A 9,165-nucleotide genomic window follows, 5' to 3' on the forward strand; every position below is an offset into this window, starting at 1 on the left:
AAGAAGAAGAAGAAGAAGAAGAGAAGAAGAAGAAGAAGAAGAAGAAGAAGAAAAAGAAGAAGAAGAAGAAGAAGAAGAAGAAGAAGAAGAAGAAGAAGAAGAAGAAGAAGAAGAAGAAGAAGAGGAGAGAGGAGGAGGGAGGAGGTGAGAGGAAGAGGAGGAGTGAGGAGGAGGAGGCGGAGGAGGCGAGAGGAGGAGGAGGAGGAGGAGGAAGAACAGGAAGAAGAAGAAGAAGAAGGGGACGAAAAAAAGGGGAAGAAGAGGAGGAATATGAAATCTTTCAGGTAGATTCATCCCCACCCCACCGCCGCCCCCAACCTCGCCTGGTCTTCAAGTTCCTTCTTTTCCCAGATTAGAAATGTCATAACTGGGATTCAAGTAAAATGGGTCCCTTACTTAGCAATGAACCAATTCTCAGTGCATCCCACATGCTCATACACTAGAGAATGAAAACAGCTTCAGCTTGAGAATTTTTGCTCACTGAAAGGACAGGGCACCACGAGCCCATCCCAACTGCAAGCAGGCACAGGTGTATGGATTTTAGGGTGGGGCCCATCAGCCAATCATAAGGAGAAGGCATGGCAGGAGGGGCTGAATCAGAATAAAGGCTGGATTGGAAGGGAAGAATGACCACTTGGCAGCTACTGCTGAGGAGGAAACATTGTTTCCTGCTGATTCCAGGAGGGGTAGTGGAGGAGCTCCTTTCTCCTGGAGCGTTGGTTACTGTGGGCCTGAATTTGTAAGGTGACTGTTTCTTGCATCCCTTGGAAAACTTTATGAGACTGCTCCGTGTTTCCACCTTTCTTTCAACAACTCTGCAGCTGATATTATTCCTTCCACACTGGAGAGGAATGGACCGAGCTAAAGTAATGTTTCCTAGGCCCTTTGTTTTTCCCTCTTTTTCTTTGCTTCTTTCTCCCGACCTCTGGGGATGGGTTTCAGGCTTGAGGAATTGCAGAGTTCCCCTGTATCTCGTGGGAAAAAGTTAGGATGCTAGCGAAAGGTATTGTCTTCCTTCTCCCCCATAGAGAATGCTTGAACTTAAAGGCCTGGTGACTCTCCCAGAGGAGTATTCTACTTTTTTTAAAAAAATTCAAGGCTATTATGCTCAACTATTGAGCTACAAATCTACTTTTGCCTTTTTTTTGGGGGGGGGCGTATTGTTCTTCTTTGGTTGTTAATAGGAGATAAGATTCCCAGGAGAAACCAAGGGCACTAGACAGTGTCCTAAAGTCTGAGGACTGAATTTCAAAACTAGCCTGGTCAGCAGAGTGCATGAGATTCTTAACTTCAACTACCTCCCAGAGGCCACTAGTCAGTGGCACAGGCATGAGCCACTGTGCCAAGCCTGGTTGTTTATTATTTTTAATTTTTTTATTTCCTGTTATAGGGCTGGAATTCAGAACCTGATCCCTAGCCAGGATACTTTTTTCATCAAAGATAGCAGGGAATATAATTAGAGCTAAAATTGGACTCATGATTTTTTCTTTTCTTCTTTTTTTGTTTTTAATAATTCTGGGCTCCCTGACTCTACTACTTAAGCTAGAGCTCAATTTCTGCTTTTTTTATTATTTTGATGGTTCATAGGAGATAAGAGTGGATACACAAGGGCACTACACAAAGTCTTGACATCTTAGGATCCCAGTTTGAAGCCAGCCTGGCCAGGAAAGTCCATAAGACTTTCAGAGGCAGAAAGCAGTAGAGCCCCAATCATGAAGAAAACACCCCAAGTTGATTTGACAGGCACACACTAATACAACTGTCATGGACTTTCCTGCCCAGGCTGGCTTTAAACTATGATCCTCTGATTTCAGTGACTGGAGCATGTAGGATATAGGCTTGAACCATGTTCTCAAAACATTCAGTGGCCTTTTGGTGTTTTCTCTTCACTCATTTTTTGTTTGGTTTTCTTTTTCTTTCTCACCTTCCCCACTTTTTAAAATTTGTTCAGGTACTCTGCCTTGTTTTCTTGAATGGGCCACTCTCCCTGAGGTTATAATCCTTGCTTTGCTTTTTTCCCTAAAGGCTAGCAGGTTTTCCCTGAAAACACAGCCAAAAGTCGCAGTTTCTCTCTCTCTCTCTCTCTCTCTCTCTCTCTCTCTCTCTCTCTCTCTCTCTCTCTCTCTCTCTCTCTCTCTCTTTCTTTCTCTCTTTCTTTCTTTTATATTTTTGTGGGTCATGTGGTTTGAACTCTGGGCCTAGGCATTGTCCTTAGCTCTTCAGCTCAAAGCTACCAACCTACCCCTGATCTTGCTGTGATCCTTGATACTCAGATTTCAGCCTCATGAATAGCTAAGGTTACAGGTGTGAGCAAGTGTGACCGACACCTGGCCCTTGCTTGCTTGCTTCCTTTGGCTCCTTTGTCTTTCTTTGATTCTCTTTCTATTTCTTTCTTTATTCGCTTCCATTTTGTTTGTTTGTTTCTCTCTTTTTATTTGACTGCCTCCCTCCCTGGTCCCCACTCTTTCTTTCTTTCTTTCTTTCTTTCTTTCCTCTTTCTTTCTTTCTTTTTTTCTTTCCTTCCTTCCTTCCTTCCTTCCCTCCTTCCTTCCTTCCTTCCTTCCTTCCTTCCTTCCTTCCTTCCTTCTTTCCTTCCTTCCTTCCTTCTTTCTTTCTTTCATGGTTTATGGGAGAAAAAATCTCATGTGAACATGGGGGCATTAAACTAAGGCTCTGAAATCTGAAGACTGTGATTCAATGCTAGCCTGGGTAGGAAAGTCCATGAGAGTCTGTAATCAACCACCAAGAGAAAGGAAGTATTAGAGCACTAGTTGTGAGGAATAAAAGAGTCTGATGTAGCTATGGGGGCATACACAGCCTCTGGAATATGAGGATTGTGGTTCAAAGCCAGGCTGGGTAGGAAAATCCATGAGACTCTTTTCTCCAAGTAATCACCAAGAGGAAGGAAGTAGTAGAGCTCTAGACATAAAACACAGAGAGTGGCCGGAAGTTTGGCCTAGTGGTAGAGTGCTTGCCTAGCATGCATGAAGACCTGGGTTCGATTCCTTGGTACCACATACATAGCAAAAAGCTGGAAGTGTTGCTGAGGCTCAAGTGGTAGAGTGCTAGCCTTGAGAAAATCCAAGGACAGTGCTCAAGCCCTGAGCCCAAGCCCAGGACTGGCAAAAAAAAATAAACACAGAGAGTTCAAGCTCACCAGTGCCATTCACTAGAACAAGTCTCCTTCCCAGCTGGCTTTGAACTTCAAACCTCAGATTTCAGCAATCTAAAATGATAGGATCACAGGTGTGAGCCATGATTTAAATTTCTTTAATTGGCTCCTCTCTTCTATTGTTTTTCTTTCTTTTTTTCTTTCTTTGATTGTTTTTTTCTAACTCAATATTTGTAAGCTCTGCCATTTAGGCCACAAGTCAGCCACTGGCTTTGGGTTCTTTGGTTCTGGTTCAAGGGTTTGAACTCTGGCCTGGTCACTGTCCATTCTTGCTTATTTTATTTTGTTTCCTCAAACTAGCTGGGAGTAGAATTGAGGCCAAAACTTGACTTTTGACTTTGTTTTAAATTCAAGGCTAGCAGGCTCTAATACATGAACCACAGCTCAACTTTGCCTTTTTATTTTTTTGGTGAGTCATAGCAGATAAGAGTACCCAGAATAAACAGGCACAATACACAGACGCTTGATATCTGAGGACCATGGTTCAAAGCCAGCCTGGGCAGGAAAGTCCATGAGACTCCTTATCTCCAATGAACCACCCAGAGGCAGAAAGTAATAAGAGTTCTAACCATGAATAAATCACCAATGAGTTTAAGTCCACCATTGTCAGGGAGGCTCATGGATTTTCCTGCCCATGCTGATTCTGAACCACAATCCTGTGATCTCATAGAGCTGAGCAACAATAGTATATAAGCATGAATGTTTTCATACTTTTGAGTTGTCTCTTTGACATCTTCTCCTTCCTCTTAATTCATTTTTATACATGTATTTTTTCTACAGTCAAATATTTCATAATTTTAAAGGATAACATTTTTAAAAGGTAAAGGCAAATCTGTGACATGGCTGCATCCACAAGAAGAACCAGCCTGCATTGCAGTGCTAACAATCCTGCTCTGTTCCCATGGGAACACAGACATGCTAGGACCTGGGCTGTGGCAAATAGCCCTTTGAAACAAGCACAGGCAGGCTGCAAATAATTTCTATTAACATTTTCCTGCAAAATGGAAAAATCCCCCAAGGTACCACTAAACCAAGTCCCTTATTTCAAGCACCTAGTCTTGGCTTGCCTGACTTCTTCAGTCAAAACCAAATCTATAAAAGCTGTGCACTCCAAGGTGGAAAAAAAAACCCCACACTCCAGGTATCTGCAGACCTCAGCTCTGACTGACACTAACTAACCAGCCCCTGTTCCACCTTCATCCAGACTCTCCAGGGAAATCAGGAGACCAAACAAGTGAGTTCTGACATCTGACAGGCCATATGCACTTCATAAACAAACCAAAATATTGTTCATATCTTTGTCTTTGTTTTGCAAAAATTTTACAGAGACCATCCAAGAGGAAGGAATGAAACTGGTTATTTGTTAAATGAAAATTGAAGTTTCAAAGGGTCTATTCCAAAACCCAACGGTTCTCTGTAGCAGAGCTCTCTTGTTTTTGGGCTGGGAGGCCATATGGAGGGCCATCAGGAGTGGATGGTACCTCCTGCAGTCAGTGCACAGTAGTCAGGTAAAGCATCAGATCAAGAAGGCATCTTTTCAGGCTGATGGGCATACCATCAGATTTCTGGAAAAACTTCTACAGCTCTGGAACTTTGTTCTTCCCAGCATAATAATAAACAGTGGGATTGGAAGTCAGCTTTGTTGGCGTGGCTAATATGACAGACAGAGCTTCATTGGACATCACAGGCTTTAATTCCTGTGAGCTATCCAGTCTGAAGTCCAGATTCCAGCCAACTTCTGTGTGAAGCCTCTAAACTTGTAGCACAGGATTCGAAAAGCCAAGCTTCCAGCAGCCGCTGCTGGTGAAATCGCCCAGAAGGATCTGTGGATCTGCCTCTTTTGCCTTAATTCATATTTTTGTTCTTCTTTTTTTTTTGGTGGGTTGTGGGGCTTCAACTCTTCTGGACCCAGGCATTGTTCCTGAGCTCTTCAGCTCAAAGCTACTGCCCTACCAGAGCCAAGCTCCACTTGCCATTTTCGAGGGGTTTATTGGAGAAAAAGAGTCACAGGTCCTTTTATGCCTGGACTGGCTTTGAACTTTGATCCTCAGATCCCAGCTTATTGAGTAGCTAGGATTAGAGGTGTAAGCCACCATGCTGGCTTTTTTTTTAATTCAAGTTCTCTCACTTATTATGGATTGACCTGTCTCCCTTAGTTTTTTATCCTGCTTTGCTTTTTTCCATCCAGGCTAGCATGATTCACACCAGGAGCAAAAGTTCAAATTCGGGCTTTATTTAGTTCATTTGCTCTTCTTTGCTTGCTTGCCTGCCTGCTTGCTTGCTTTGTTTGCTTCCTTTTCTCTTTCCTTCTCTATTTCTGTTTCCTTCTCTCCTTTCTTGTCTCCCTACCCTCCGCCTTCCACCCTTCCTTCCTTCCTTTTCTTTATTTTATTCTTTCTTTATTCCTCTCTCTCTCTTTGTTCTTTCTGTATTTCCCTCCTTCTGTCCCTCTCTCCCTCCCTCCATTCCTTCCTTCCTTTTTATCTTGCTTGCTTTCTTACTTTCTCTCTCATTCTGATTTTCTTCCTTTCTCCCTTTCTTTATTTTCAGTTCTTTGATGGTTTATATGAAGAAAGAGTCTCATGTGAACTTGAGGGCATTACAGAGGCTCTCAAATCTGAGGGTTGTCTTTCAAAGCCAGCCTGGGCAAGAAAGTCCTTGAGATTCTTATCTGTAATCAACCACCAACAGAGAGGAAGTACTAGAGCTCTAGCCATGAGCAAAACAAGTTCAAGCCCTCCACTGCCACTCACTAAAGCAAGTCTCATGGACTTTGCTGCCTAGGTTGGCTTTGAACCACACTCCTCAGGTCTCAGCATCCTCAGTAGGTAGGATTCCAGATGTGTGACATGATTTGAAAGTGTTTAACCGGCTCTCCTCTACTTTCTCATTCCTTTTCTTCTAGTTCACTACTTCTGTACATATTTTTTGGTAGTTTTTCAGTTTTATTATTTCAGGACCTCTAGTTTCTTGTTGGGATTAACCACTCTCCCTCAATTTCTTTTTTCAGTTTAAAAGTTTTTATTTTTGTTTTTTTCCCCTCAATATTTAGAAGCCCTGGTACTTGGGACACAGTTATACTACTGGCTTTGCTGTTTATACGAATATAGGGCTGGAACTTATGGTTTGGGCAGTATTCCTGAGTTCTTTTGCTCAAAACTAGACACTCTATGACTTTGCTCCATAATGCAACTTTTGGTGCATGGGCTGGGAACCCCCAAGCCCATCCAGATGCCTAGTCAATGGGTCGTGGAAAAACCGTGGTAAATAGGCCGGCTTCGTTTGTCTCTGTGTATTATTTCTTTTTGTTTTTCTTATTTGGGTATCTCCCTTTGAGATCGGTACTACTCCGCTTGCTCTTCTAATGATGAATTTTAAGGATGTTAGAAGCAGAGGTTTAGATTTGAGTAAAGACAAATTAATTACTCTTTGTAATTCGGAATGGCCGACCTTTGATGTTGGATGGCCCCCAGAGGGCACTTTTAGCCTCCCCACAGTTTTGGAAGGTTAGGGAGAAAATTTTCTTACCAGGATGATCTGGCCACCCTGATCAAATTCCTTACTGTAAATCTAGACGTGGTCTTGCAACATTTTAAAGAGGAAATTTGGGGTTTACTTAAAGGTCTCGGCTTCTCTGTTAGATGTTTTTGTCTTGTATGGTACCAGCCCTAATGTTTTGTTAGATGATTTTATGGATTCTTGTTTTTGTGTCCTTGTCACTAAGACAACTGGTGGCAGGACAGAGGCATCAGTCTTGGTTCCCCCAGGACTGAGGTGTTACTCTTGCCCCCCTGATAGGTAGGATGGCCTTGGCTGGCCGGCTCTAAAGAATGGAAGTCTTCATGGGGAGTCGCCCCGTGAGAGTTTTCAGGGCCCCAGGTGTCTTCCTCACTCTGACTGCTGCCAGGCATGCCATCAAAATTTGGGGGTACTTAAAGGTTTCTACTTTTGTCTTGTTTTGTGAGGTATTTCTAGGTCTTGGGCCTCATATGGCCGCTCCCGCATGGCACCAGTTGTAACAAGCTAAATTACCTTGTAAAAGAACTTGGTTCTCACCTGCAAGAGTACGATTGGCAAAAATCTTAAAACAACGTCCCGGAAAATGTACAGCTGATATTAATTTTGCACGCTTTAAACGTAATTGGGTAGAGCTGTTTACACTGTAAATATTGTATCTTGTTTAGCCCAGAGGTATTAAGGAATTTGGCTATTTAAAGTTTTAGAGATTTAAATGTGAATTTGTTTATAAATATCAGAAACTTTACCTGTCTATAGAATTCTGAGACTTTTGGTGCACTCTTGCATTTAGAATAAATGGGACAACAACACAGGAGAATGTAGGGGAAGGCTACAGGTGTATCACCAGACTCTAATGGAGGGTCTCCGAGCTGCTACTCGTAAGCCCACTAATTTGGCTAAGGTATATTTAGTTTTTCAAGGTAAAGCAGAAACTCCCTCTGAGCACTTAGAGAGACTAATTGAAGCCTTTAGATGGTTTACCCCAATGGAACCCAAGGCCCCTGAATTTCAGGCAGCTGTGGTCATGTCCTTTGTTAACCAGGCAGCTTCAGATATTAAGAGGAAGCTACAGAAATTAGAGTACGTAGAAGGTGTATCCAAAACTTACTCAGGATTGCTCAGAGTGTTTTTAATATTAGGGATTCCCCAGAGGAGAAACAGCTAAGAGCAACAGAGAACATGACTAAAGTTCTGGCTGCTGTAGTTCAACCGGGAAGACCACCACAAAGAGGTTCACGTGGCCCACAATCTTTGAGGCCTTCAGGTCGAGATTTGAGCAAAGATCAATGTGCTTACTGCAAAGAGTCACTGGTCTAGGGAATGCCCGAAAAATAAAAAGAATAGATGGACCAGTGGCAACGAAAAACTTCCGTGTTAGTCACTCATGATGTGGAGGACTAGGGGAGATGGGGTTCGGATCCCCTCTCCAAACCTAGGGTAACTTTGCAGGCGGATGGGACTCCTGTCCAGTTTTTAATGGACACAGGTGCTCAGCATTCGGTTCTTACTAAGCCTCAAGGAAAACTTTCCACAGCTACATTGTGAGTGCAGGGGGCTACAGGAATAAAATACTCCTGGACAACTCAAAGGACGGTGGACCTGGGAGCTGGTAACCCTGGGGCAGAAGTTACACGTCACAGCACCTCACGCTATCGAGGGCATTCTCAAACAGCCTCCGACCGATGGCTCAGTGTGTCCAGGGACAATCATATGGCTGACCAGACTGCCTGGGAGGTGGCCTTATCTTCAACTCCACCTGTAGCCCTCCAACTCCCAGATCCAGGAACCAGAGTCTTACCACTGATCTGAGGGTATACAGAGGAAGACTTGCAATGGATTGAGAAACTACCTATGGTACAGCTCCTCGATGGATGGTAGAGAGATTCCAGGAGTCACATAGTACTCCCAGAAAAATTAAGGATGAAAAAAATCACCATAGTACTCATCTGGGAGCCAGAAAGATGCAAGACTTAATAAGACAAACTGGATTATGAATTAAGGAGCCAGCCATCAAAATTGATCGGATTATCTCAGGTTGCAGAGTATGTTTGGTAGACCTTCCTCTATAATACCCAATCTTAAATAAAATCTTGTTAAAAAATAATAGGATGGGATTTTGAACTTTTGTTTTCACTCCAAGCACTGCAAAGGGCTCACCAGGAAGTCTGGTCCAAGCTGAGGGACCTGTACAAGACGGAACCACCTCTGGTGACTCATCGCTTTAGACCAGGTGATTGGGTACTCATGAAATGTCACTGGCAAGAAAGTCTGGAGCCACGATGGAAAGGACCCTTTCAGGTCATCCTGACAGCTCCCACCCCCCTCAAGGTAGATGGAGTAGCTTCTTGGATTCATTACACCCATGCCAAGCCAGTGAACCCATTTCCAGACCTCATAGAACCCTCAGCTGAAACAACTTGGAAGAGTGATTGGACTAAAAGTAGCCTGTTAAAAATTAAGTTACATCACCAAAA

At 43.2% G+C, this 9,165-nt stretch overlaps 1 pseudogene; it reads right to left on the reverse strand.

Moving 5' to 3' along the window:
* Positions 1 to 4,535: 4,535 nt before the first annotated feature.
* On the reverse strand, positions 4,536 to 8,908 carry LOC150039864 (cytochrome c oxidase subunit 7A2-like, mitochondrial pseudogene; annotated as a pseudogene).
* Positions 8,909 to 9,165: the final 257 nt, after the last annotated feature.

Source organism: Megascapheus bottae, unplaced genomic scaffold (genome assembly GCF_031878675.1).
Source record: "Megascapheus bottae isolate mThoBot1 unplaced genomic scaffold, mThoBot2.hap1 HAP1_SCAFFOLD_112, whole genome shotgun sequence".
Taxonomy (NCBI): Eukaryota; Metazoa; Chordata; class Mammalia; order Rodentia; family Geomyidae; genus Megascapheus; species Megascapheus bottae.